Source organism: Canis lupus, chromosome 4, assembly GCF_003254725.2.
Source record: "Canis lupus dingo isolate Sandy chromosome 4, ASM325472v2, whole genome shotgun sequence".
NCBI classification, from domain to species: Eukaryota; Metazoa; Chordata; class Mammalia; order Carnivora; family Canidae; genus Canis; species Canis lupus.
The window spans coordinates 25510094-25535662 of NC_064246.1; the positions used below are offsets into that span (position 1 = coordinate 25510094).

Sequence of the window (25569 nt, forward strand, 5' to 3'; positions counted from 1 at the left end):
GAGGGAGCGGGAGAAGAAGAAGCAGGCTTCCAGCCAAGCAGGGAGTCTGACACAGGGCTCCATCCCAGGACCCTGGGATCATGACCTGAGCCAAAGGCAGATGATGCTTAACTCACTGAGCCACCCAGACAGACACCCCCTCTTTTAAAATCTTAAAATTATTTATAATTTATTTTTTTCTGCTTTATTGAGGTATAGTTGGTAAATTTTTCTCTTTATTATTACTTCTAGAGAAGAAGACTATAGACTAGTTAGGTTAATACTGATAACCTGTGCATTTCTGGAATTGGTTTAATGTGTGACCCAAATCCTGCCTTTGTAAAGTCATTTATTATTGTCCACTTCTCAGTGGGCGAAAGTGAATATTTATTTTGTCTCATCCTGTATCTTTTCTTATACTCTTTGGTTTCTTTGGGTCTTATGTTATTTCTGTAGTATTTATACACCCATGGGAGATTTCTCCTTAAGTGACAGCTCCAATTTTAGGTATTGGAGTAGGGTTTTTGTTTCGTTTCAAAGCTATTGAAGTTACTTCCCAAACTAAAACCAAAGTAGAGCTGCAGCAAATTGTTTGTAATAATTCAGGCCTTTCATTGTGGTTAGAAGAGGGTGGTTGTATGTATTGACTATATTTCTAGAAGTGATGGAAACACAAGTGTTAAGAAGAAAGTTGTGCGGCTGATGGCTTGCTTTTCCTTTTTGGATACTGCTAGCTCTTGAGATGAATTCTGCTTCCCTCCATGCTTTGAGCTGATAGAGGCCCAGCTCCAGAAACTGGGTAGAATCAGGTGATTTGCTTTCTACAGACTAATCTAAATCTTAGCATTTGTTTCTTAATCATGTTTTTATTTTATTAGTTTTTGTCAAATTTATTTTATCTTTTGGTGGTATTTGTGTTTGTGTAACCAGCCCTCAATTCTTTGTAAGAAAATGTGGCATACAGAAAGAAGTAAGTAAACCTGCAAAAAGAAAAAATTATTTTAATAACATTTGTTTCAAAAAAATATATTGAGTGACTCAAATCCTAATTCCTGTGTCTGACACAGCCATGTTAAGCACCTCTGTTTCTCATTAAATATTTTTATAAAAGCTTATACGCCATGGGGAAATTCCTTAAGGGAATGCAGAGCCATTTCTTGATAGATTTGGATATCTTTATTTTTAAAACCTGTATATTACCCTGCGGTATATTAAGGTTTTATAATTAAATTACCAGGTACATGGACTAATTCAGGTAGCTTTAGGCAACTTCATAGTTTGTTTCAGTAAATTTGTGATCCAGGGGATATCTTTAACTTGAGATAGGAGTCACTACAAATTTTCCACAGCCCCTTTCCTATCCTTCTCTTTAACCTTGCCCATCATTTCTTGCTAACCTTATCAGTTTTTTCATGCAGCATCTGTATGGAAGTATTTTTAGTCTAAAGGAAAATTCATGTCTGAAAGTATCTAGGATTGAGAACAGAGTGATTTATTGCTTAGCATGCAGTTGTTACTGTTCTTTCTATGATGCTGATCTTTTTATATTGTCCAGTTAGCATCATCATAGGACAAAGAAAACAGAGAAAATGTATCCTAAAATTTTTTTCTTAATGGAATTTGGAGATGAGCTGCAGGATTAATTTAATCATCTAATTCTTAAAAAAGAAGAAATAAATATCATTTCAAGTCCATTTGACCAAAAGCTGTTAAATTGTTTGTATTATATATTGCAATGTCATTTTTCCTTGAAAATGTAATATTGCAGGACACCTGGGTGGCTCACGGTGGCTCAGTGGTTGAGCGTCTGCCTTCGGCTCAGGGCGTAATCCTGGGATCTGGGATCGAGTCCCACATCGGGCTCCCTGCAGGGAGCCTGCTTATCCCTCTGCCTGTGTCTGCCTCTATGTCTCTCATGAATAAATAAATAAAACCTTAAAAAAATGGAATATTGCCCTTTGAGATTATAATATTTTTTTTTTTTTTTTTTAATTTTTATTTATTTATGATAGTCACATACAGAGAGAGAGAGAGAGAGAGGCAGAGACACAGGCAGAGGGAGAAGCAGGCTCCATGCACCAGGAGCCCGATGTGGGATTCGATCCCGGGTCTCCAGGATCGCGCCCTGGGCCAAAGGCAGGCGCCAAACCGCTGCGCCACCCAGGGATCCCGCCCTTTGAGATTATAAATGATAGTTTACAACCATGTGGATTTGCTAAGTAAATGTAATAGAAATTCTTAACCTGGGCCCATGAATGAGCTTGGGATGGAGAGACCACAGATCCCCAGAAATTCCATATAAAGCCGTCTGTAGTCACATGTTTTTCTAGGGTTAGGGTCTGTTCTGGTTTTTTGTTTGTTTTGTTTTTATCTTGTCAGATTCTCAAATGGACCCAAAATGTCAAATAGCCAATGTGAGTATTTTAGTACTGTAGAAAATATTTGTTGTTTCTTTTTTGTTGTTGTTGTTTCTTATACTAAAACCATGCTAATTGTTGACTTTAATGATTATTCCTTTATAGCTGCTGAACTTAGGTCTGAATGTAGACTGGTTGTACTATGGTTTTGTGCATATGGGACTTTCTCTAATATATTCAAAGGGCAGATTATCATCGTTCTTGATGTGTTAGAAATCTGTAGAGTTTGCATTGTTGGAGGACATTTATGATATAAATGACAACTGTTGGTACAGAGATGGAGTAATCTCACAATTTAGCCAACTGATGTCTCTCAGAGAAGCTGTTACTCTAGTTACTTTTGCTGAGTAGTTTCATTTAATTGTGAAAATGAAACCAAAAATAGTACAAATAATAACTAGCATTTCTTAAGTGTTAAATGCTGGCAGTATTCCAAGTGCTTTACATTTATTATCTCCTTGACTTACACAATAACTGTGAGGGCCATTGCATTATTATCCTTATTTTGCACATGAAAAACTGAGGCTCAAAGCCTAAGTAATTTGCTCAAGATCACTCATAGAGCTGGTAAGTGGTGAAGCCAAGATTCTAAGGAGACAGTGTGACTCCAGAAGTCTTTACTGCTGGGCTGTGTACTGGTCAACAGTGTTGGCTTTTTATTAACAATAAAAATATCGGGATCCCTGGGTGGCACAGCGGTTTAGCGCCTGCCTTTGGCCCAGGGCGCGATCCTGGAGACCCAGGATCGAATCCCATATCGGGCTCCCGGTGCATGGAGCCTGCTTCTCCCTCTGCCTGTGTCTCTGCCTCTCTCTCTCTCTCTCTCTCTCTGTCTCTCTCTGTGACTATCATAAATAAATAAAAATTAAAAAAAAAACAATAAAAATATCTCTTCCATTTCCTCAAATGCTTAGAAGCAGTTTTTCCTCAACAAGTAGATTTCTGGGATTTTAAATTTGGTAGTTGCAGTGAGCTTATTACAGTTTTTAAAGCAGGTACTATTTTATAATATTAGCAATACGGGAAAGCAGTAAGGAAAGTAGTAAATCTGTGTCTAATTAGATTTAACATCATCATCATTCCTATGCATGGCTGCTAGGAGGAATACAATGCAAGTTAAAATAGAAGGGCTCCTTCCTTTCTGAAATGTAATTGCACATCTTCTGATAGTCTAGAATTCAAATTGGATATTACCACACTGGCTCCTTAGCATAACTTCTTTGTATTTATTTAAGAAAGCTCTCTTTGGTGAGGTGATATGGAAATGAATTAAACCACTGAAGATAAAACTTTATCTTTGACTTGGTGAGGGAACTCCTAAAGGATAGTATTAGTGTTTCTCATTAAAAGTGGTAAAGCTCAATTAGGTCAGATTATGAGGACTTTGGAAAGTCAAATAATCTAAGAGAGACTTCACTTATCACCACACACTGTAGCATTAAGATTCCATTTGAATATTTGGGCGTTAGCATTTTTATGAAATCAGTTTAGTTCTATTTTAAACAGATTCCATGGTATTTCACTTTATTGGGGATATTTTGCTATAATTTATTAAATATCAAATATTGTTTCCAGTATATCCATACTACAGGCACTCTGATTTTAGGCTGCTATAGCTGGAAAGGGAGATGCTTCTCAGGTAGGGCTTTTGATGGTTTATTTCCTTGAAGAAATGAAATAACTCTATCAGAATCTTGCAGAAGCCTTCAAACAGGATTAAAAAACAATGATACTGTCCATAAGAAAAAAGAAGATGAGTTTAAAAAGGAACACAGATGACCCAAAATGGGGCTGAGAGACAATACTGTTAAAAATCACTTGTGGTCCTGGCTTGTTCAGTTGTTTATTCTGCTTGTCCCCCACTCCCTTTTAGGGAGATGTTTTATTAGGGCTTTTGGCAATGTTATTGGTATGAAATATTTCCGTAAATATAAGATTAGTGTTATATGTTACTTTCTTGTGTTGTGTAAATGCCATAAATAAGAGGACATTATTTTTAGATCCCTTACTTTGGTGTTCTATACTTTTTTTTTTTTTTAACATGAAATTTATTTATTTATTTATTTATTTATTTATTTATTTATTATTTATTTATTTATGATAGTCATACAGAGAGAGAGAGAGAGGCAGAGACACAGGCAGAGGGAGAAGCAGGCTCCATGCACCGAGAGCCCGACGTGGGATTCGATCCCGGGTCTCCAGGATCGCGCCCTGGGCCAAAGGCAGGCGCCAAACCACTGCGCCACCCAGGGATCCCTGGTGTTCTATACTTTATCCTCGCCTCTCCAGTCCCATTATCCCTGCCCCAGAGAGAGACCCTCCTTGTCTTTCTCTGGGACTTTTCCAATCGCTTGTACTTTGTGAAGGACCATTCACTAGTCCATATTGTTCTTTGATGTGGCAGGCTTCCAGAAGTCTCTTGGCCCTAGGGGAATTGTTCATAGTCTCAGACTCTGGATCTTTTTTGGCAGAAATGTGTGTATTTTTTATCTGCTAATTATAGAGAATCCAAGTGTCCTCCTCTCTGTTGACCTTCTTAGTTTTCCTTTGAATTGGTGTCCTTTGTATTGCAGATGTCACATTTCTCAAAAGAGTGCTTAGCTATGTGTATTCAGCTGAAAGTTGGATAAGGCCCTAAACATCGCCAAATATACTCTTCCGTATAACCTGAATTTTGGAACTGGAATGGATGAAAGTCAGTTATTTTAGAATGACTGAAGTCAGACAGACACCTATTACGGTGTAGAAGAGTAGATGGACCAAATACCTGCTTGTTTCAGGGTCAGGGAAGGAAAAATATTGGAAGTTTATGTTGTTTCTGCAATTAAGCCTCAGTAGTTCTTCCAAATAGCAGACTATCCGAGGACTACTTTTGTGTGCAGATAATACCAGTTGTTGAGGCATTATTGAAAGAGCACTTGGATTGTCTCAAACTAGTTAGTCGGGTCAAGGGAAAGATAAAATGAACAGTGAATGAGTCTTTCTGTTGTACTCTGAGGCATGACAGCTTGTTCTACTTTGGAGCTTTTATCAAGATGGGACTTGTCTAGACTTCTAATGAAACAGGCTTCAGGTGAGGTAGCAACATTATGTCAGAGGATTTTTGACTGTGAAAATGAGTCTTAAACATTCTTTTTAACTCTTTGGATCTTAGACATATTTGATACTGGAGCTGCCCTTTTGACAACACATGATCCTGTCTGGAATGATACGTATATGTACATCTGTCTGCTTTCCTCTGATTTCCTAATGTCATTTTCTTCCAAACATCAGGGATGCTATGGGTGTGAGTTTTTGACTAATTCTGGAAATTTTCAGGAATTTACTGTTCTATTCCATGTACCTGTTTGGCTTATAACAGCCACATTTGTTATATTGGCGGTGCCAACAAAATCTAGGTTTATAGCTTTGAAGTTATTTAGCAGTTAAGTGCTGTTTGCTGATTCATTCTGACAGGATCTGGAATGGCAAAGGTTTAGATTCATTCTTTCTCTTCAAACTTTATTTTAATAACTAGTACATTTTAAGGTTTCTCTATTTTTTTTTTTTTTTTAGGTATTTTCTTTGTGCATTAATCACGTACAAAGGGTACATGAGAATGCCATTGTTGTATCATTGTGCTGGCAAATTTTGATGGTCAAACCCATGACTTTTTGTTTTGTTTACAAACTGTTTTCTTGGCTGATACGTAAACTACAGTAGATTTGATGAAACTCCTCACCTCTAGTTACACCAGCATTTCAAATGTGAGTCGGCCTCTTCAGGTACCTTGATCTCTCTGATCTATTAATGTTTCTGAGTACATAAACATCAATTAGCTTACTAAATCAAAGTTAGCAAATGAGTCAGCCATGTAATTTGTTTGTGACATTGTGAGTTAGCAGGGCCATGAAGAAAACATGTTTTTATTTGTGTGTAGGTACCCTTATCTCACAGACCTCAGGTGGCGATGGGGAGTTTATACATGTAAGAAGAAGAGGTATGACAGTGCATGTTGTGAAGTGCTAATCTGTTATTAGGCTTCTGCTTGGGGCTGGACTGCTTTCCCAGAGTTGTCTCCAGGAGTTGCAAACTGTATACTATTGTTTTTCCTTTTATATGTGAGCCTTTTAAGTCACAGATTATTAATGTAGAGTGTAACTTTTTGCTTTCTGAAAGGTAGTACTTCGAAAAATCTGTAAGACAAAAGCTCTAGAGTGAATGTTATTAGATTTAAACTGTTAGTCTGGTCTTTACAAAGCTACAAAATAAATACTAATCAGTGGTCTAAGTAAAATCCAGGAAGGATTTGTGTTAATTTGACAAGTAGGTTTAGAATTCTTTAGCCATTATTTTTTAGAAACCAGCTTTGTTCAGACATCCTTTCTCTAATTTGCTTCACTTTTGATCTTTGATAAAACCAGCTGCAATTTTGTTTCATTAACAAACTTAACTGTTTAACAGATGTTTGTTTTGGCTTGATTGTGTCCTTTCTATTAGAAACAGCATAACATACATAGAAACCATGCTGGGCCTTTTCCTGTCTGTAGCTAGACAGGCGTTTCAGAAGAACAACTTAATTTTATTTACAAGTTCAATTTTTGTTCCTCTGTACTATTATGGTAGGTATACAAACATTTTAGCTCTTGTTCCCCCTGTCAGGGAGGTCTTTTGTTCTTAATCCTCCATCTGTTAGTCCAGTACCCTCCCTCCCCCCCTTTTTTTTAGCATTGCAAAATCTTACCATGCAGGGGAAAAAAGGTATTGCAGAAGAGGTAATTGAGATATCAGTGACTCTTCTACAGTTCAAGGGAGGGAATGGGACTAGCCTGGTGAATTTAGATAATTTCTTCCATCTTCTTTGATGTCAGTAAGCTGCCATATGGACAGCAATGAGGCCTACAGGAAGGAGGTGAGCTCTGGTCTGGGCTGCCTGGGATACTCAGAGTGATGTGGGCTGGGAGCCAGAGGCAGGCAGCACTTGAATGTTTCTGTAGTAGTTTCTGATGCAGCCAGTCCTGATTTTTGCCCATGGTGTACTACCATGCTTGTGACTCTCTCAGATCATAAGTGGGAATGATGAAATTCAAGAAATAGGATATGAGGTAAGAGAAACAATCGTAAGCAGAGAATGCTCAGACTCAAAGCCAGTGCTAAGGACATCGAATGATGATTCCTGTTTGATACTTGATCACCTTGTTTCCAAAACTGTTTTTTTCTTTTTTTTAAATATCATATAGAAACTTCTATCTGATATCAAAACTCAACCCTACCTATTGAGCCCTGAGATGTGAGTAACTGCAGAAAACAGTCTGCTCATGGAAGAGTGTGGACTGTTTGAAGAACATAAGCTATTCCAGTTAGGCTGTAAGCAGCTTGCTAGGAGACTGGGAAAGGTAGGTAGTGAAGGGAACCAGGAAGGTATTTCCCCCTTAAGTTTGTAACTTGTGAAATTGCAATATTTCAAAAAGTTGAAAGAGTAATACAGTAAGCACTGTATATCTTTCACTTAGATTCACCAGTTGTTAACATTTGTTCTTTCTCTCGCTCTTAAGTTGTGTGTATACAAATATGTACATAGTCATAATTTCTGGCTGAACTATTTGAAAATAAATGACAGACATCATAACATCTTAATACCATAACGTCTGCCATTATAACATCTTGATATCATAATATTGTCATAATAATTTTATGGAACGTTTTCCTATACAACCACAATACTATTATTTCATGTAAGAAATTCAGCAGTGAAACAAGAGTGTTATCCAGTACACCATATTTTCCCAAGTGGTCCCAAAGTTTCATTAATAACTTTTGTTTCTGATCTGGGATCCAGTTAAGGATTTGCATTACAGGATGCTTGGATGGCTCAGCGGTTGAGCATCTGGCTTTGGCTCAGAGCATGATCCCAGAGTTCCGGGATCGAGTCCTGCATCAGGCTTCCTACATGGAGCCTGCTTCTCTCTCTCCCTATGTCTCTGCCTCTTTCTCTCTGTGTCTCTCATGAATAAATAAATAAAACCTTAAAAAAAAAAAGGATTGTGCATTGCATTTGATTGTTATATCTTTAATAGAGAACAGTTTTCCCTCTTTATTTTGCTTTTTACATCAGTGGCTTTTTTGGTATTTTTAAATTTTCTTACAGTTTTAAAAAATTTATTTTTATTTTTTATTTATTATTATTATTTTTTTTAATTTTTATTTATTTATGATAGGCACACAGTGAGTGAGAGAGAGGCAGAGACACAGGCAGAGGGAGAAACAGGCTCCATGCACCGGGAGCCCGAGGTGGGATTCGATCCCAGGTCTCCAGGATCACGCCCTGGGCCAAAGGCAGGCGCTAAACCGCTGCACCACCCAGAGATCCCCTGAAAAATTTATTATTATTTGAGTATAAGTGTCACATAATATATCAGCGACATTTCTTTTTTAAAATCTATCTATCTATCTATCTATCTATCTATCTATCTATCTATCTGTTTATTTATTTATGAGAGAGCAGGAGCAGGGGGTGGGGGAGAGAGAGAAGCAGGCTCCTCGCTAAGCAGGGAGCCTGATGTGGGGCGTGATCCCAGGACCCTGAAATCATGACCTGAGCTGAAGGCAGACGCTCAACCAACTGAGCCACCCAGGCACCCCCGGTCGGTGACATTTTTGATAATTCCAGGCCAATTGTCTTATGGGATGTCTTACAATTAGTGTTTATCTGATTGTGTCCTCACGATCAGATTCAAGGTTAATAATTTTGGCAAGAATACTATTTGGGGGATCCCTGGGTGGTGCAGCGGTTTAGCGCCTGCCTTTGGCCCAGGGCGCGATCCTGGAGACCCGGGATCGAATCCCACATCGGGCTCCCGGTGCATGGAGCCTGCTTCTCCCTCTGCCTGTGTCTCTGCCTCTCTCTCTCTCTCTCTCTCTCTGTGACTATCATAAATAAAAAAAAATTAAAAAAAAAAAAAGAATACTATTTGGGTGGTGTCATGTCAGGAGATACATCCTTTTAAATTGTCTCATTACTGGTGGTTATTTTTTATTTTATTTTATTTTTTTTTACTGGTGGTGTTTATTTGATCAGTTGGCTAAGGTACTGGTAGATCTATTAGTTTTGTATTTTTGCTGTAATGAATTACCACAAACTTAGTGGCTTAAAACAATGCAAATTTATTGTCTTAACAATTCTGTAGGTCAAAAGTCCAGAGTGGGTCTCACTGAGTTAAAAAAAAGTGTGGGCAGGGGAATCTGTAGAGGAGAATGTGTTTCCTCCCTCACCTTTTCCAGCTTTCGTGTGCTGCCTGCATTCCTTGGCTCTGGCCATCCCCTTCATCTTCAGAACCTGCAGCATGGCATCTCTCAGACCATTTCTCCATAGTTAGATCTCTCTCTGACCACAGCCTGAACAGCTTTTAAAGGATTCATGTGATTAGATTAGGGCCATTTAGATAATCCAGGATAATCTCCCCATCTCAAAGTCCTTAACTTAATCCTGCCTGTTAGGGTCATTTTGCCATATAAGGTGACAGATTCACAGGTTCTTGGTATTAGGAAGTGGACACCGGTTGGGGGGTGGGTGATGCTGGTGCATTAATCTGCCCACCAGACAGTGATTTCAGTATTCTCACCTAAATTAGTTTTTACATTGGAGGTTGTGAATTTTGAAAGGTGTGGTGGCAATGATGTAACATGGTCTATAAGTCTGTTTAGAAAAGAATGAATCACAGTTTATGGGGTTAATGCTAGCTGTAGGCTGGGAGTGAAGAGGCTTGAGCTCTAGGTCTGATAGTACCTCCTGAATCATTTCCATAAGAACAGGAACAGGGGCTGCCTCCTGCTTCCACTTAGTGTTTCTTGACTCAAAAGTCAAACTGAAGGATGAATTTGGCAGTAATAGCTCGAGAGTTTTTAACAATAGGAGTTTGGACATCCAAAATGTTCCCTGAGAAGTGCATTTAAAGTTGTAGAGAAGGGTCTTTCTTTAACTGCCCACAGAGTGCATGAAAAAAATATATGAGACACTTAATAAGATAGGCTTTTGGTGACATTTTAAATACTGTCATCAGAAGAACTTTATGTCTGTAAATTTTAATCCTTAATTAGAAAACTCTAAATAGGCTGAAAAAGAAACTGACTTACTTGGATAAGACCAGCATCATGCTTATAATGTTATATCAATTGTATCTCAATTTTCCCAATAAAGTTGGGAAAAAAATACACAGGTGGATATATATTATATTCTTTGAGTTCTTAGTAAAAACTCAGAAAAGATAAATATCAAGATTCACAAAGGCAGTTAACCTCAAGGATTCTTTTCTTTCATTTCACAGTGTTTTAATAGAATCTTCCATAGTAGCTGCACTTAGTTGGAATGTTTTGGAAATACTGACTGTTCCAATTTTTAAAGAATAACTGTTTAGTTATCAGCCTGTAAATGTGCTTTCTAGAGCTGATAAAAAAAGATGATCCTCTCATCTGATGAGCTCTGACCCTCTGTAAACCTTCCAACTTATCTCATTTTCCACCAGCTATTGAAATATAACGAGATGCCAACAATTACATCCTCACAAAGCATTTATACCAAGTTATAAAATTACTTCTTTATTGGAAAATTGTGTAATATCTTGATTTCAATTTAGCATGGCATGTTGGTTAGCAATAAATCTTACTGGTGTATGAACACAATCCTGCAGGCAGTTTGCAAAACATTGATCAGGTGCAAATTGTATATATTTTTCTAGCTTCTGAAAATTTCAGAGCAAAATGAAATAAATAGATATCACCAAGACCACACTTTTTAGGTCGTTTTTAATCTGACATAGTAGAACCTTACCATGTATCTTGCAGGAAGTGCCGTGACTCTCCTAAAATTCATTATTTGTGTTTTTGACTATTTTTAAGTTCCCCATTTTGTCTGTGATGTCAACAGAAGCAAAAGAACGTGGCTAAAACATGTACCTTGTAAAGTGTGCATAATAAACAGTTCATATTAGATTTGAAGGCTCTATAGAAAACATGCAGAAGATATTAATATTAAACAGTGCTTACTGTGTACCAGATAAAGTATTTATTATATACAAAATAATATTATATGAACTCTGAGAAATAAGTACTGTTATTGATGGAATTTTGCAGATGAAGGAACAGGCTAGAGAAGGTACCTTTCCTAAGAGTACAAAGGAAGTGTTGGAGCTGATGTTTTAATCCTGGCACACAGGTTTGAGTATAGCCACATCATCACTTTCTAGGTATCTCATTTATTTGGATGAAATCAACGTATCTATAGAATTTTAAAATATAAAGCACTGTACCAGGCACTATAGGAGTTATAAAATATAAACGATATTCAAATGGTAATCATGATTATCAGTTAAACCTGCCAGGACATGCAGCTATATGATTCCTTCGCAAATGACCAGTGGGTAGTGTTCATTTTCAGAGTGATTGAGGTCTTTTTTTTATAGGAATGTATAATAACCACCAACGTTTCTGTATTGTTTACTGTGAGGCAGGTACTACGTAAAGTGCTTTAAATACAGTTAAGTTAAAAAAAAAAAAAGAAAAAAAAAAAAAAAATAAAAAAAAAAAAAAAAAAAAAAAAAAAAATACAGTTAAGTTACCTATGAGGTGGTACTTCTTTTCATTCTTAGTTTACGAAGGGAGGAATTGAGGCATGTGGGGTTAAAGACTTGCCCAAGGTCACAGAGCTGTTATGTAGTAGAGCTAGGATTCAAACTCAAGTGTCTTGGCTCTATAGTCTGTATACTTAACCACTATGCAATACTGCCTCTTATTTACCTCATGAAGAAAAACTTATTTTAAAGATATTGAATGGATTCTTATAAACTTGGACTTCTAAGTTCCTTTTAGTGTTTATAATAGTCATTGAGAAAACTTAATTTTTTTAAAAATTTTTATTTATTTATTCATGAAAGACAGAGAGAGAGAGGCAGATACACAGGCAGAGGGGGAAGCAGGCTCCATGCAGGGAGCCCTATGTGGGACTCATCCCAGGTCTCCAGGATCACACACTGAGCCAAAGGCGGCGCTAAAACACTGAGCCACCCAGGCTGCCCTTAAAATTTATAGTATAGCATCACATACTACATTTGGCTTTCCCCAAATGATGTTCTGAGGTAGAATGAAGTACTCTTTTTTAAGATGTTCATGATGCTAATAATGTTCTGAGTTTTTTTTTTTATTGGAGTTCAATTTGCCAACATATAGCATAACACCCAGTGCTCATCCTGTCAACTGCCCACCTGAGTGCCCATCACTGTCATCCCACCCCACGTCCCCTAATGTTCTGAGATTTATTTATTTATTTTTCCTTTTAAAGATTTTATTTATTCATTTGAGAGAGAGAGAGCACAAGCATGGGGAGAGGCGGAGGGAGAGGGAGAAGCAGACAGATTCTCTGCTGAGCAGGGAGCCAGGCATGGGGCTCAATCCCAGGACCCCGGGATCATGAGCTGAACCAAAGGCAGATGCTCAACCAACTGAGCCCCTCTTCTGAGATTTAAACTCCTGAGAAGTTCTGAAATTTAATTTGCTTGACCCTCAAGTTTCCCAAGATGATTTGATACGCACCAACCCCTTCTCTTCACAATAGCTGTTCACTTATCTAGACATCTTTGCATTTGGTTAAACTAGAATTTGGATTGTGCCAAACAAAGTAAAGGTTATATGACTAATCTCTTTTCCTTATTTTTTTCCCAAATACACATCCCAAAGGAAATAATTGATTAATTAAAGCTGTAGTTTATGGCTCAGTAGAAAACCAAAAAGCATCACATTCATTTCTTGTCTACCATAAATTAATTCAGTAAAACTATTGTATGATAATTTAACTGAGGAATAAGGTTTTAGAATTGCAGGTGAACTTTAAGATCACCAACTTCATGTATTGTTTTTGAAGATTTATTTATCCATTTTAGAGAGCATCTAGGGGGTAAGGGCAGAAGGAGAGGGAGAGAGTCCCAAGCAGATTCTGTGCTGAGTGCAGAGCCCAATCTGGGGCTTGATCCCCTGACCTCAAGATCACAACCTGAAGCTAAACCAAGAGATGGATGCTCAACCAACTGCACCAGCCAGGTGACCCCAAGTTTATGTGTTTTAAGGTAAGGTCCAAGGTCTATTTTCAGGGGGTTGTGAACCTCTGAAATTTTATGCAAATTGTTGGGCTTTTATGCTTATGAGTATTTTTCTGGAATTTCTCCCTCTCCCCTCTTTCAACAAATCATTTGACATAGGCCAGTGGTTCTCAGACTTTGCTGTACATTTGAATCATCTTTGGAACATTTAAAAATTCTGAAGCTCAGAGCATACCCCACACCTGCTGAATCAATGTTGAACATGGGAGCCAGGCATTAGAACTTCTTAAAGTTCCAGATGAGGGAGCCTGGTGGTTAAACATCTGCCTTTGGCTCAGGTCATGATTCCAGAGTCTAGCATCAGACTTCCTACTCATTGGGGAGCCTGCTCCTCTCCTGCTTGTGCTCTTACCCGCATGTGCGCGCTCTCTCTCTCTCTCTCTCTCTCTCTCTCTCTCTCTCTCTCGCAGAAAAAAAAAAAAAAAGCTTCAGGTAATGTCAACGTGCAGCAGAAGTTTGGGAATTTCTGCCTGAGGCTAACTTTCTTTTATAGATGTGCTAGAGTCAGGTGATTGAGGAAACAGCCTCCACGTGTTAATTGGGTGAGGCCCTGGTTTCTGCTGAAAGGGATCTTTTTTTTTTTTTTTTTTTAAGATTTTATTTATTTATTCATGAGAGACACAGAATGAGACAGAAACACCGAGGGAGAAGCAGGCTCCCTGCCGGGAGCCCGATGCGGAATTTGATCCCAGGGCCAGGATCATGCCCTGAGCCAAAGGCAGACGCCCAATGGCTAAGCCACCCAGGAGTCCCTGAAAGGGATCTTAAAGATCATTCTAAAAAAAGAGGCTCTGGAAGTTCAGATCCTGACTGTTCTGCTGGCCAAGTCTAGTCTATGTCTCAGTTTCCTCAGCTGACAAATTGAGATAAAACAGATGAATGGGGGTGGCTTGCTCCAACTGCATGGCCCTCAGATGGCAAGGTAGTGAGCTTTTCCTAGGCCATGATAGGTTGTGGAGGGGCCAGCAGCAGGGCTTCTGCTTTGGGGGCCGGGTGGGGGGAGTGTGAATAGATGTCTGTATCACCTTCTAATAAAGACCTTCTTTCCTTTTGGACACTTGCTCTAGTTACAGAGGCTAGGGGTGGCTAAAATCTACATTTCTGTAGATCTTCCCCACTTCTTGTTATTTAAATAGTCTGAAAAGTGTATTTTTGTAACATGTGTTCACTGTTCAGACTTTTGAAAAATACAGAAAGGTTCGGGGGTGATACACCATGACTGTAGATTTTACCCTATAGATAACTACTGTTAAAAACTTTTTATGTTCTTCCAGTCTTTTTTTTTCCTATGTGTATATATTTGTTATATTTAAATAAAAAGAGGAATACATTAGCTATATAATTTTATATGTTGCTTTCGACATTTAAAATCTATTGTGAGGCTTTTTCTGTATTGTTGATTATCCTTTGCAGTGTGACTTTAAATGGCTGGAAGTATCTCCTGTGACTTTGTTTTTCAACATACAGGATGTTCCTATTTTGCCCTCACAGATAATATTGCTACTAAAAAATTGTGTATACGGAGGTAATTCTTTCCCGTAGGAGAGATTATTGGAGGAGCTATACTGGGGCATAAACATGAATTCATTTTCTAAGACCTTTGGAACATATTGTCACAATGGAGGTAGAGTGAGCATCCACTTAGCTTCCTAGTAGAGGAAGAGTGAACCCCTGTTATTTTCCTTTGCGTTTCTTTGATTATGAATAACTCGAACATGTTTAATGTTTAATGGTCATTGTTCAATAACTGTAGTGTGATTATCTCCTCATCCTTCTTCATGTACCCTGGAGGCAATCATCTTCAACTCTTTGAACCATATTTACTAATTTTCTTCTGGAAGGTAGAGTTCTGTATTAAACAGCATTCTTACATCCTGTTTCTTAAATTTCAACTTTAGACATTTTCTATTGACTTCTTGCCAAGCAAAAATAAGAATAAAGGTCTCTTACATGCATATTCCCTTCCCTTTCCCATTGCATCTGTGTTAAACCTTTATTTTTGCTTACATCAGTATTTGTATATAGTGTTTATATTTTTATAAGTATGCAAATATTATTCTGGCAGAGCTATGAAGTGTACTGTATGCTATTCTCAATTTTTGTGATTTTTCTTGGTTATTTTTAGAATGTTATTCTCTGTCCTGGGTTCAGAGAAGGCATTTACTAATATGTCCTTTTGTTTTTTTTGGATTGTGGTTAGTAGTGTTATACTTAAGTTATTAAAATAGCCTGTAATTTTTCTTTTGGTAAAATGGTGTAAGGATCTGTTTTTTGTGTGTTTGCTTTAATAGCAAACGGATTGTTTCAATATCATATATTGTAATTCTTACTTTTCCCACTAATTTATGGTGCCTTTAGAAAATCATATAGTAGAGTGAGAAATCCAGAAATCTCTTACTACAGTTTTGCTTTTGCCCTTGAAATTTTAATTAAAGTAACTTTCCAACTTTTATTTCTTTTTTTTTTTCTTCCAACTTTTATTTCACTTAACCTTATTTAACCTGTGGAGCTCTCTGTCTCTGCTTTTACTTTGGAATGTAGGAGAAGAGGGAAGATGCAAGTGGCCTCCATGATACAGTATTCCCATTTCCAAAGATTTATGGAACATATTTATTGAAATCATTTTTTAAAAAGATTTTATTTATTTATTCATGATAGACACAGAGAGAGAGGCAGAGGGAGAAGCAGGCCATATGCAGGGAGCCTGACGTGGGACTCGATCCCTGGTCTCCAGGATCAGGCCCTGGGCTGAAGGCGGCGCTAAACTGCTGAGCCACCTGGGCTGCCCCCCTTGAAATCATTTGCCCCTAAAAGGAGTACTAGAGGGTCTTTAGCTAGCTCTGTATGTCAGCCAGCCTGTTTCACTAACTTCTTATGATCATTTTGTGAACCTGAGGGTTCTGAAAAGGGTTTATTTTAGCTGATTAGCTCTTGGGTTTAGTGATGTAAAAGTGCATTTGTCAGAGATCCTTGCTGTATTAAATCTGACACAGTTGGTAGGGAATGGGTTTCTTTTTGGGCATGCCTTGAGCTGTTGCCTGTCAGACTCTGGCCCCTACCCTGCCACCTGACCTTACCAGTTACCTTCCTCTCATTCAGCGTTGCTCAAAGCTTTACACTGGACTGTACATTTTCTAAATTGACTTTTTTTTTTTTTGGCTGGGTACAGTATACTTTATTGATGGTACATGACAAGGTAGGGCTCCCCAATCCCCTCTCCTTCCTCAGGGTCTAGGATGTAAATTGGAGGTCAGGAGATTCTCAGTGTGTTGGGGGATTAAGTTGGGGCATGACTCCCCAGCAGCTGAGGGCCTCTCTCTTCCTCTTGTTCTTGCTGGGGACTTTTTTTTTTTATACTGGTTTCTAATTTCATTCCAGTGTGGTCAGAGAGCATAGTTTGTATGATTTCAGTCCTTTTTCATTGATTGAGGTTTGCTTTATGGCTTAACCTGTGTTCTATCCTGAAAAATGTTCCAAGTGCACGTGAAAAGGTGTATTCTCCTGTTGTTGACTGTTAGATGTCTGTTAGATCTAGTTGGTTTGTAGTGCTATTCAAGACTTATGTTTGTTGGGATCCCTGGGTGGCGCAGCGGTTTGGTGCCTGCCTTTGGCCCAGGGTGCGATCCTGGAACCCGGGATTGAATCCCACATCGGGCTCCCGGTGCATGGAGTCTGCTTCTCCCTCTGCCTATGTCTCTGCCCCTCTGTCTCTCTGTCTCTCTCTCTCTCTCTCTCTCTCTCTCTGTGACTATCATAAATTATTATTTTTTTTAAAGATTTTATTTATTTATTCATGATAGTCACACAGAGAGAGAGAGAGGCAGAGACACAGGCAGAGGGAGAAGCAGGCTCCATGCACCGGGAGCCCGATGTGGGATTCGATCCCGGGTCTCCAGGATCGCGCCCTGGGCCAAAGGCAGGCGCCAAACCGCTGTGCCACCCAGGGATCCCCATAAATTAAAAAAAAAAAAAAAAAAAAAGACTTATGTTTGTTGATCTTCTGCTTGATTATTATTGAAAGTATAATATTGAATTGTCTGTTCTTTCAATATTGTCATTTTTTCTTAACCTATTTTGAGACCTTGTTGTGCCTATTTTATAATTGCTATGTTTTTTTTCATTTATTGACCCTTTCATAATTATATAATGTCCTTTTTCTTCTAGTAACAACTTTTTTTAAAAAAAAGATTTATTTGAGAGAGAGAGAGAGAGAGCTGGGAGGGGCAGAGGAAGAGGGAAAGAGACTCTCAAACAAGACTCTACACTGAGTGTAGAACCTGACGCGGAACTCAGTCTCATGATCCTGAGATGATGGCCTGAGCCAAAACCAACAGTCAGATTAGACTTAACTGACTGCACTACCCACGCACCCATCTAGTAACAACTTGTATGTTGAAGTCCATTTTCTGATATTAACGTAGCCGTTACTGTTTGCATGATATATTGTTTTCCATGATGTTAATGAATACTAGTGATAGTGAATATGCTTTGGGGGAATACTTCAGTATCTCTCTATTAAACATGATGCTGGCTTATGTATTTGCTATGTTAATGAAGTTTTACCAGGTGTGGATTTTTAATTTTATCAAATATCTTTCACGTTTTATGGAGATATGATTTTTCTCCTTTAATCTTTAATGTGACTAATCATAATAACCAGTTTCCAAATATTTAACTATCCTTGCTTTCTGAGTATGAATCCCACATGTTCATGGTGTATTATTAGCTTAATAAGTAACAGTCCTTTGGTAAATTTTCCTGGCATATTCTAAAATTTCAGTCTTAATAAATATACCCCCAACATTTTATAAACGTATGTCTAATGAATAAAGAAGTGTTCTTATTAGTAAGCTTGTTCCCTGTTGCCAATCCTTTTGTTAGCTTATATTAGAGGACCAGATTGTGTGTGTGCATGTGTATGTGCATGGGCACTTTTGTGTGTGTGTGTGTGTGTGTGTGTGTGAGAGAGAGAGAGAGGCAGGAGGAGGAGAAAGGGAGAAGGGAAGGAGAAAAGAATACAACATTATACAAGAGAGATAAAACACTATACTGGGTTTTAGAAGCTGTGATGTAATGCATGATATATCCAAATCTGTGCTGGAATTTATTAAATAATTACATAGTTTCTTATTAAATAATTTAAACTAAATATTTTTTACCATTAAATTAAAACCAAATATATTTAATGGGTGATAATACTGGAGATATATATGTGGCAGCATAGTATGATTGAAAGTATGTGCATATTTTAATTTAAAATTTGCATTTTTTGACTTAGGAAGTTATATAAGTAATACTTAATGTCAAATTTTACCATCTAAAGTAAAAAGTTGTTCTTCATTGGCCCTGCATGTTCTTCCCCTAAAACAGCCTTCCAGAGATAGCCACAGTTAATGATTTGTATTTTTTAAGCACTTATAAAGCAGTTGTAAATAAATATGATACATAGATTTATATATGTATTTTAACAAAAAATAGGTTCATAATTTTGATGGTTCTTTTGTTTTTTTGAAATTTATTTTTTTAGGTATATAAGAAATGTAAGAGTATATTCTTCTTGGGAAAGTTCTAGTGATAGAAAGAAAACAGTGGCCTATACAAACTCCCTGAGTTTCAGTCATCTCATCTGTAAACTAGGAATAAAAAAATATTCTTCATGGAGCTGTCAATTAGGATTTAATGAGATAATGAATTTAAGCCCCTAACACAATGTCTGTTTAATAAAAGAGATGAACTAGTTATTTTGAACATGTATCATATTTTACAGGGCCTTCAATGAAGACAGTGTATGATCTGACAATGATCTTTTGACTTACTTTTGTCTTCTTTGAAGGCCCTCTAAAAAAGAGATCTTACATATTTTCCTTCATAACTTTGTGTACTATCAGCATGAGTTTAGTTTAATAGCAGAGGTCTTTTTTTCTTGTTAATTATTTACATTATTCCTTCCCTCATTCCTCTGAAGCCATTAATCAGTTCATTGTTTTCAAACCAAAATGTGCTTCCTTCACAGTTTTTGCTAGTTTCATGCACTATCTGTATTAATTATATTTTAAATATATATATTTTAAGATTTTATTTATTTATTCATGAAAGAGAGAGAGGCAGAGACATAGGCAGAAGGAGAAGCAGGCTCCCTGCAGTGAGCCTGATGTAGGACTCGATCCCAGGACCCCCTGGATCATAACCTAAGCCAAAGACAGATACTCAACCACTGAGCCACCCAGGCGGCCCATATTCTTAATATTTTCTTTCAGATTGCCCCACTAAACAGGTATAACAAATGAAATGCCATGCATGAACCTTGGTTTCCGTATCAGGTATTGGGAGATAATTAGGGAATTTAAATTTGGGCCAGGTATTAGGGGAAATTAAGGCATTAATGTTCTTTGTATGATAATGGCATTTTGGTTATCTGAGATCATGTCCTTACAAGTTAGGATATGCCTTCTGAAATACCTAATGGTGGAGTGTCATGCTGATGTAACTAACTTTTAAATGGTTCAACAACCATAACAGCGGTGTGTGTCTGCAAATACATATGTATGAGTGTAGATACAGATCTGAATAAAGATATGAGGCAAAAATGTTAATTGGTGAATCTAGATGAAGTGTATACAAGCATTGATTGTATTACTTCAACTTTTCTGTAGGCTTGAAATATTTTCAAAATGTAAATTTGGAAAAATAAATGTAATGAGAATACTTATTAAAATTAAATTCCCTCACTTTCTTTAATAGATCTACTGAAAAAGAAACTTTGTTATTACCATAAGTAGAAAACAAGCATTCCTTGTCATAAATAGAAGGTAACTGTAAAAGTCACTTTCAAAAGTTTTATTAAAATGTGGCTGGATACTTTTATCTGCCAAGGCTCTGAGCCTGGGGCTTGCTCTCTCAAAGGAACATTAGCAAACATTATAGAGGTGTTAAAGACATATTAGCACCAAACTGAGACTTTCTCCATAACTTAATGAGAGAGTATGAAAGAAAATTGAAAAGGGAACAGCTTTTATCACTCTGTGTGATTCAGGTCACCTCAAAGCATCACCATACTTGGGAAATACTGCCTCCATTGATATAAGTGTAGTGTGTTAGGAAGAAAATAAACTTCTATATTGAATTCTGTTTATAATGCTCTTCTTGTGTTGGATCATCATCATTATTATTTGGTAGTTCTGATCACTACAGATGCATGTTTAGCTGAATGGTATCCTGGCTGAAGGCAGATGTCAGGTTTTTCAGTCTAAATTGTCACTGTTTTTTGCTCTGAAGTTGCTCTTGTGGTTGGGGTTTTGCTGTTTTTTTTTTCTTTTTCTTTCTTTTCTTTCCTGCTATATTGTTCCTGCTGTTATTGGAAGCCACTAGGTTGCTCTGCCTCTTGAACAATGAAAGGATCCAGATCGAGTCTGCCTCACATTTTGTTATCCTAGTATAAGACTCAATTGAATAAAACATATTACCCATCTGGCCTGGAAATCTCAGTGGCACTCAAAATAACTTACTAACAAGTTGTTGGATCATGATATCTTGATTTTCTGAAAGTTCAGCTTCTTTTTAGCTGTTGCTAAGAGAGAAATTTCATTGACATGAGGGACACGAGGACATGTCTGCACGCTGCCAGTTGTTTTATAGGCATTTGGCTCTGCCGCCTTGCAGATGGTTAGACTCTGGGTGGTGGGTAAATGTGTGCTGATTATCTTATTGAATTAAGGTAACCTTTTGTCGTTCATTGAATTCTGCAGACCAGTTGGTCAGTGAGCAGCTGCTCTGTGTGGCTTGGTTTGAGTTTTGAAGTACACAAAGACCATCTTAAAGGGTGGTCAGTCTAATCCAGGTATTCAACAAAGCAATAGTGAAAGCCTTCTTCTCTTTTGACACTGTTTTCTGTTCTGATGGAAGCGAATGAACAAAAACATTTTTACTTTTTGCTCAATTAACTACATGATTAAAGCAATGGTTTTTTGAGTATTTGGCTGAATGCTTCAGAATTTTTTTTACCTAATGTTTTAAGTTGAAGAAAATGTCCTAATTGATGTTAGAAGCATTCTAATTTAATGGCAGAGTCTATGTTTGCAGATGCATGATAGACTGATTGGAATTGTTGTTTTTTAAGTTTATTTTCACAAATAGTCCGGAAACTAAAGCATGCCTCAGTGATATCATTTCTTGGCAAATTCCAGCTTTGTAAATCTGCCATTTTTTATATGGATTCCATCTCAATTTCTGGAAACTGTTTCAAGAGGCTTCTTCTATTTTCTTTCTTTTTTTCCCCCCAACTCTACCCCCAGTGTGGGGCTCGAACTCATGACCCCAAGATCAAGAGTTGCATGTTCTACTGACTCGGCTGCCCCAGGAGGCTTCATTTTTAATAAGGATGTTCTTAATTGTTTTTAGTAAATGGCTGAAATGTTGTGGCTCATTTCTTTAGGAAGATTTTTTTCTTGGAGACTGATCTTTTTGGTTTTATTCTGGGTACAGTGTAGGTGTCCTCAGAAAAAAATGAATGTAGTTACTCATTGATGTACTTATTGTCAGAGAGAAATCATTTAATATGATTAGTGAGAAGCCATCTGATTTCTCTTGTTTGCTCATCTGTTGGGCCTGGGAGATTTTTGATTCAGAGCCCACTTTTTTATTTGGATTGATATGCTAGTAATGGTCATAATGCCTACCAACATTTGTAAGCACATATTCTGTGCTAGGCACTGGACTAAGCCCCTTACATAAGTTCTTTCTTCTATACTCACAACAACTTTATGGGGCAGGTTTTATTAGCTCCATCTTAGAGATGACAAAACAGTCTCCCAGGAAGGGTAAGTAACTTGTCCAGTATCACACAGCTAATTAGAGCCGGGGCCATATTGGAGTCCAAGGCTTTTAGCTTTCAAGGCTCATATTCTGTTCTGCCCTGATGTTGTTGTTTTACATGATTGATTTATTGATTTGAGAGAGAGAGAGAGGGAGAGAGCACAAAGGGAGTGGGCAGAAGGAGAGAGAGAATCTTGAGCAACTTCCCACTGAGCAAGGACCCTGACTGACACAGGGCTTGATCTCAGGACCCTGAAGTCATGACCTGAGCCGAAAATAAGAGTTGGACACTCAACTGACTGAGCAACCTAGGCACCCCTACCAGTCTTATTACTGAGCCAGTTTTTTGGTCAAGCTTAAAGGCAAACTAAAAATTCTCTTATAGGGTTTCAGGTTCTTATGTCAATGCTTTTCATAATTATGGTAAAAATAATGGAACAACATTAAAAACTTTTTTGGAGTATGAACACTGTCCATAATCTTAGCACTCCAATACAACTATTTTGTTTTGGTTTTCTTTTCTGCATTTGTCTATGTGCATGTCCTTTTCCATAATTATAATCAAGGCATATCTGCAATTGCCTTTTTTGCTTTTGAAAAAAACTATAATTTCATAAATATTTTCCATTTTAATTTATTTCTAAAGTTTATTTAAGTAATCTACACCCCACATGGGGCTCAAACTCACAACCCTGAGATCAGGAGTCACATGCTCTTCCAACTAAGCCACCCAGGCACACCAATATTTTCCATTTTAAACGTCATCTTTTAAAAAGGCTTTTAAACCTCCCATCTAAATGAGGTCTCTTTAGTAATTCCAAGAAAGTGCTCTATACTTCTTACTAGCCTTTTTACTATTTATAATTATGTATTTGTCTAGTTACATTTTAACTTCAGTTGTCCTTTCTAGATGAAAAAGATCCACAAACACAGGGAACTTATCTCTTTGCTTACCTCTGTTGAATGAGTGCAAGTAGTTCTATTATTTATTAGCTAAAATTAGGTTTTCATTTGTCTCTTAACTGCAGCACAGAAATACACAATCTGTCTAGAAACTATTGGACAGATTTTCACTAAACTTGGAGGGCTTTTGGAGAGGGTGTTTAGGATGATCAGGAGACATGTGTCATATGTTTTCTGATCCTGTGTTAGAGGTAACAGAGACATTTTAATGTGAGACCTTAATTGAAAGTCCTAAGGGCAGGTTATTGGAATGGCAGACCTTGGTTTGCATTTACAGTTGAAAGCTTCTCACTTGGGCTACTCTGTATCTTGATCTAGGATGAGCAGCGGCAAGAATCTATTTAATGATGACCAGTGGGTCTCCCTATCAGATAACAGCTGATTTGAAATAGATACATTTGATCTCTGCATTTTCATTTTGCTTGTTAGAACTTAAATTGTCTACTGAAAGAGCTTACTTTAATTGCTGTTTCCTGCGAAACACTTTTATGAGCTAATGAAACAAATTAAACAATTGCAAGTGTTTGTACTACAAAAGACATTAGGATTTGTCATTATTTGAGACTAGAATTTGGTTGAAAGAAGAGACGGTGTTACATGTAACCCTGTGGGGTATGTAGTGGTTATTAGGAAGGTCTAAAATCAGATGTTTGAGGTGTGTGAGAAAGCCAACTGCCTGATATTACAAAAATCTTACTAGAATAATGTGTACCTATCTGCAGATGGAAAAAAAAAGGAATCAAATTAAAACAAAAGTCACATTTAATATCTGACATTTTAAAACATAGTTTTGAATCGAGGGGGTGGAAGATCAGCCTTTGAGCTGTTGGAGAGCAAATGGTAACAGGAGTCAATTTCAGTCACTTAATTTCATTTCAATTCTGCAAGCTTTGTTCCTCTGTACCCTCTGCCGCCAGGGCCTGCTTGTTTCTTCTGGAAGCTTACCCTTCTCCTGCCCCCTTGGATTCTTCTACAGACCTTCCTGTCTCCTTCTTACTGTTCCATGTCATGATCTGCGTAGCAGATGTCTGTGCGTGGCTGTGTGTGTCAGGCCGAGGCCAGAACCAGCGGCTTGAGAAGAATAGTACCACTAATGTTAATTAGCACAGTACAGAGCATAATATCCTAGCAGCCTTTTTGCCTCTTCTTCTGCTGCTGCTTTTTCTCTTTTAATTGAAGTATAATTGGCATACAACATTATATTAGTTTCGGGTGTTCAACGTAATGTTGGGATATTTGTATATATTGTGAAATGGTCACCACAGTAATCTGGTTAGCCTCTGTCCCTATGTGTAGTTTTAAAGAATATCCTTTTCTTGTGGTGAGCACTTTTTCACCTCTTCTTGGACAGTCTCCCTGCCATTAGGAATTTCTCCTCCTCTGAACCCTTGTAGCATTGTGATCTCTATTGTCTGTCTTCCTCATTGGTACTATCTGTAACTCCTCAGTTCTGCGGGCCTTGACGTTCTAGACTAGTTGTAAGCTCCCTGGAGATGGGGATTATGTCTTTTTAAATTTTTATTTTTTAAGTTTTCAGAAGTTTTAATTTTAATCATTGATGCTTATCATAACAAGTGCACTCCTTAATCCCTATCACCTTTTCACCCATCTCTCCCACCCACCTCCTCTCTGGTAACTGTCAGTTTTGTACAGTAGAGTCTGTTTCTTGGTTTGTCTGTCTGCCTCTCTCTTTTTTCCCTTTCACTCATTTGTTTCTTAAATTCCACATGAGTGAAATCATATGGTATTTATCTTTCTCTGACTTACTTCACTTAGTAAAATATTCTCTAGCTCCATCCATGTTGTTGCAAATGGCAAGGTTTCATTCTTTCTTACGGCTAAATAATATTCACAATATCACTTCTTTATCCATTCACCAATTGATGGACACTTAAGCCGCTTCCATATCTTGGCTGTTGTAAATAATGCTGCTATAAGCATAGGAGTCCTTATATCTCTTTGAATTGGTGTTTTTGTATTATCAGTGTTTTTGTGTAGGATGATTGCTCAGTAATAGGGTAGTTCTATTTTTAATTTTCTGAGGAACTTCCATGCTGTTTTCTAGAGTGGCTGCACCAATTTGTGCATTCCTACCATCGGTACAAGAAGGTTCCTTTTTCTCCACATTCTTGCCAACACCTGTTGCTTCTTGTCTTTGATTTTAGCCATTCTGACAGGAGTGAGGTGGTATCTCATAGTTTTGATTTGCATTCTCTGATGGTAAGTGATGCTGAGTATCTTTCCATGTGTCTGTGGGCCATCTTCCTTGGAGA

General features: G+C 37.6%; 1 protein-coding gene across 5 annotated transcripts in view; it reads left to right on the plus strand.

Annotated features, from left to right (window-relative positions):
* Positions 1-25569, plus strand: part of KAT6B (lysine acetyltransferase 6B) — a 186988-nt gene that overhangs the window by 15954 nt on the left and 145465 nt on the right. The window lies entirely within an intron of this gene.